Genomic DNA, 5,205 nt, shown 5'->3' with positions numbered 1-5,205 from the left:
CGGTACCTGGGCAGTTGCCGGGAACTGTTGCCACAATAAATCGCATCACGCGGACCTAGGTCCTGGGAGGCGGTGGGACTTTTGTAACTGGAAACTGGAAAATCAGAGACGTTTAAATTACCACTAGGATGCAAACGGCAGCCTTCTCCAGGACGAAGTGAGGGGAGAGCCGGCTGCCTGGCCGAATTAGTTCGTAAGCATCCCGCGGGGACCTCTTATTTTTTCCTGAGACACCGTGGCACACGCCTCCACCCCCGGTGCCTGGGCTGTGCGCTCGAGATGTTGGCTTTCGTGCTTCAGACTCTGCAGGGCGATTGTGAGACGTCCAGTCGACGGAAGCAGCTCTTGAGGACAGGTGGGCAGTGGAGGCGGCAGGGACAGCACCAGACCTCAGTGTCATGGGGCGACCTCGGAGACGACAGTCACACAAACAGAAACCCACACAATGAAGAAAACCAGACATTTAGGATCATAAACAGCTCAGCGGCTGCGAGATGGGTCATGCAACTCATTTTTATGGACAATGCGTTTTATGAGCTGTTACATTATAACGAAAGAGCATGGGTATGCTTATTTCTCTCAGAGATTTAAGTAAAAACGGTGTAATCCGTCAAAAAAGGCAGACCAGGGAGACTGCTCAACTGAGCAACAAGTTGCTTTTTCCTGAATTTTTCCCTTTTTTATCTTATTTTCAGTTAATTTCTATTTTTGAGAAATTTTTTTTTGAGTTAGATGCTTCTTTTTTTTATTATTAATGTTATGATAGATTACAACCTTGTGAGATTTCAGTTGTACATTATTGTTAGTCATGCTGTGGGTACACCACTTCCCCCTTTGTGCCCTCCCCCCACCCCCCCTTTTCCCTGGCAACCACCGATCAGATCTCCTTGTCAATATATTAACTTCCACCTATGAGTGGAGTCATATAGAGTTCGTCTTTCTCTGACTGGCTTATTTCACTTAACATAATACCCTCGAGGTCCATCCACGTTGCTGCGAATGGGCCAATTTTGTCTTTTTTTATGGCTGAGTAGTATTCCATTGTGTATATATACCATATCTTCTTTATCCAATCATCAGTTTCTGGGCATGTAGGTTGGTTCCATGTCTTGGCTATTGTAAATAATGCTGCGATGAACATAGGGGTGCAAGGGACTCTTGGGATTTCTGATTTCAGGTTCTTAGGATAGATACCCAGTAATGGGATGGCTGGGTCATAGGGTATTTCTATTTTTAACTTTTTGAGAAATCTCCCTACTGTTTTCCATAGTGGCTGTACCAGTTTGCATTCCCACCAACAGTGTATGAGGGTTCCTTTTTCTCCACAACCTCTCCAACATTTGTTGCTCTTGGTTTTGGATGTTTTTGCCAATCTAACGGGGGTAATGTGATATCTTAATGTAGTTTTGATTTGCATTTCCCTAATGATTTGTGGTGATGAACATCTTTTCATGTGTCTATTGGCCATATTTATATCTTCTTTTGAGAAATGTCTGTTCATGTCCTCTGCCCATTTTTTGATCGGATTGTTTGTTTTTTTGTTGTTAAGCCGTGTGAGTTCTTTGTATATTATGGAGATTAACCCTTTGTCGGATAAGTGGCTTGTAAATATTTTTTCCCAATTAGTGAGCTGTTTTTTTGTTTCAATCCTGTTTTCCCTTGCCTTGAAGAAGCTCTTTAGTCTGATGAAGTCCCATTTGTTTATTCTTTCTATTGTTTCCCTCAACTGAGGAGTTACAGTGTCCGAAAAGATTCTTTTGAAACTGATGTCAAAGAGTGTACTGCCTATATTCTCTTCCAAAAGACTTATTGTCTCAGGCCTAATCTTTAGGTCTTTGATCCATTTTGAGTTTATTTTGGTGTGTGGTGAAAAAGAATGGTCAATTTTCAATCTTTTGCATGTGGCTGTCCAGTTTTCCCAGCACCATTTGTTGAAGAGACTTTCTTTTCTCCATTGTAGGCCCTCTGCTCCTTTGTCAAAGATTAGCTGTCCATAGATGTGTGGTTTTATCTCTGGGCTTTCAATTCTGTTCCATTGATCTGTGGACCTGTTTTTGTACCAGTACCATGCTGTTTTGATCACTGTAGCTTTGTAGTATGTTTTGAAATTGGGGATTGTGATTCCACTGGCTTTGTTCTTCTTGCTCAGGATTGCTTTAGCAATTCGCGGTCTTTTGTTGCCCCATATGAATTTTAGGATTCTTTGTTCAATTTCTGTGAAGAATGTTCTTGGGATTCTGATTGGGATAGCATTGAATTTGTAGATTGCTTTAGGTAGTATGGACATTTTAACTATGTTTATTCTTCCAATCCATGTGCATGGAATGTCTTTCCATCGCTTTATGTCGTCGTCAATTTCTTTCAAGAAAGTCTTGTAGTTTTCATTGTATAGATCCTTCACTTCCTTGGTTAAGTTTATCCCAAGGTATTTTATTCTTTTCGTTGGGATTGTGAATGGGATTGAGTTCTTGAGTTCTTTTTCTGTTAGTTCATTGTTAGTGTATAGAAATGCTACTGATTTATGTATGTTGATTTTATATCCTGCTACTTTGCTGTAGTTGTTGATTATTTCTAATAGTTTTTCTATGGATTCTTTGGAGTTTTCTATATATAAGATCATGTCATCTGCAAACAGCGAGAGTTTTACTTCTTCATTACCTATTTGGATTCCTTTTATTTCTTTTTCCTGCCGAATTGCTCTGGCCAACACCTCCAGTACTATGTTGTATAGGAGTGGTGAAAGTGGGCACCCTTGTCTTGTTCCTGTCCTCAGAGGGATGGCTTTCAGTTTTTGTCCATTGAGTATGATGTTGGCTGTGAGTCTGTCATATATGGTCTTTATTATGTTGAGGTACTTTCCTTCTGTACCCATTTTATTGAGGGTTTTTATCATAAATGGGTGTTGGATCTTGTCGAATGCTTTCTCTGCATCTATTGTATTCGGTTTGCCAGAATTTTGTTGAGGATTTTTGTATCTATGTTCATCAGTGATATCGGCCTGTAGTTCTCCTTCTATGTGTTGTCCTTGTCAGGTTTGGGGATCAGAGTGATGTTGGCTTCATAGAATGTGTTAGGGAGTACTCCATCTTCCTCAATTTTCTGGAATAGTTTGAGAAGAATAGGTATTAAGTCTTCTTTGAATGTTTGGTAGAATTCTCTAGAGAAGCCGTCTGGTCCTGGACTCTTATTTTTGGGGAGGTTTTTGATTACCGTTTCTATTTCCTTACTTGTGATTGGCCTATTCAGATTCTCCATTTCTTCCTGATTCAGTTTGGGAAGGTTATAGGAGTCTAGGAAGTTGTCCATTTCTTCCAGGTTGTTCAATTTGTTGGCATATAGTTTTTCATAGCATTCTCTTATGATCCCTTGTATTTCATTGGTATCTGTTGTGATTTCTCCTCTCTCATTCCTAATTTTGTTTATTTGAGATTTCTCTCTTCTTTTCTTGGTGAGTCTGGCTAAAGGTTTGTCGATTTTGTTAATTTTTTCTAAGAACCAACTCTTTGTTTCATTGATCCTTTCTACTGTCTTTTTTGTTTCAATATCGTTTATTTCTGCTCTTATTTTTATTATTTCCCTCCTTCTACTGACTCTGGGCTTTGTTTGTTCTTCTTTTTCTAGTTCTGTTAGGTGTCGTTTGAGGTTGCTTATGTGAGCTTTTTCTTGTTTAGTGAGGTGAGCCTGAATTGCGATGAATTTCCTTCTTAGGACTGCTTTTGCTGCATCCCAAATGATTTGGTATGTCGTGTTCTCATTTTCATTTGTCTCCAGATAATATTTGATTTCTTCTTTAATTTCTTCAATGCTCCATTGTTTGTTCAGAAGCGTGTTGTTTAGGCTCCACATTTTTGCACCTTTCTCTGCTTTTTTCTTGTAGTTGATTTCTAGTTTCATAGCATTATGATCAGAAAAGATGCTTGATATTATTTCAACTCTCTTGTATTTATTGATGTTTGCTTTGTTTCCCAAAATATGGTCAATCCTTGAGAATGTTCCATGTGCACTTGAGAAGAATGTGTAACCAGCTGTTTTTGGATGAAGTGTTCTATATATATCTATTAAGTCCGTCTGGTCTAATTTTTCATTTAATTCTATTATTTCCTTGTTGATTTTCTGTCTGGATGTTCTGTCCATTGGTGTTAATGGTGTGTCGAGGTCCCCTACTATTATTGTATTGTTGTTGATGTCTTCTTTTAGTTCTATTAAGAGTTGCTTTACAAACTTTGGTGCTCCTGTGTTGGGTGCGTATATATTTATAAGTGTTATGTCTTCTTGGTGGAGAGTCCCTTTTATCATTATATACTGTCCCTCTTTATCTTTCTTTATCTGTTTTGCTTTGAAGTCTACCTTGTCTGATATTAGTATAGCGACATCTGCTTTCTTTTGTTCATTATTAGCTTGGAGTATTGTTCTCCATCCCTTCACTCTGAGTCTGTGTTTGTCTTTGGGGTTGAGGTGTGTTTCCTGGAGGCAGCATATTGTTGGATCTTGTTCTTTGATCCATCCTGCCACTCTGTGTCTTTTGATTGGGGAGTTCAATCCATTTACATTTAGAGTGATTATTGAGATGTGGGGGCCTACCACTAACATTTTATGTCTTGTTTCCTGGTTTTCTTCAATTTCCTTTGCTTCTCGTCCCATGGTTTAATCTGTTCTGATGGAGAGCTGCTACTCTCTGTTGTTGTCCTTCTACTTATCTCCTCTGCTCTTGGTTTTGTAGCCCCTTTCCTTTTTTTGATTTTTCAGGAATGAGGGTTTTCCTGAGGATTTCCTGGAGAGGAGGTTTTGTGGCAATGAACTCCCTTAATTTTTGTTTATCTGGGAAAGTTTTTATTTCTCCATCGTATTTGAAGGATATTTTCGCTGGGTAGAGAATTCTCAGCTGTAGGTTTTTGTCCTTCAGATTTTTGAATATATCATTCCACTCTCTTCTAGCCTGTAAAGTTTCTGCTGAGAAATCTGCTGATAGCCTGATGGGGGTTCCTTTGTAGGTTAGTTTCTTTTGCCTGGCTGTCCTTAGTATTTTCTCCTTGTCGTTGACTTTTGCTAACTTCACTACTATATGCCGTGGGGTTGGTCTTCTTGCATTGATAAAGTTTGGAGATCTATTGGCTTCTGTCACCTGAAGATCCATCTCTCTCACCAGATTTGGGAAGTTCTCAGCCATTATTTCTTTGAATAGGCTTTCTGCCCCTTTCTCCTTCT

Source organism: Equus caballus, chromosome 20 (assembly GCF_041296265.1).
Source record: "Equus caballus isolate H_3958 breed thoroughbred chromosome 20, TB-T2T, whole genome shotgun sequence".
Lineage (NCBI taxonomy): Eukaryota > Metazoa > Chordata > Mammalia > Perissodactyla > Equidae > Equus > Equus caballus.
This window is presented reverse-complemented; position numbering follows the sequence as displayed.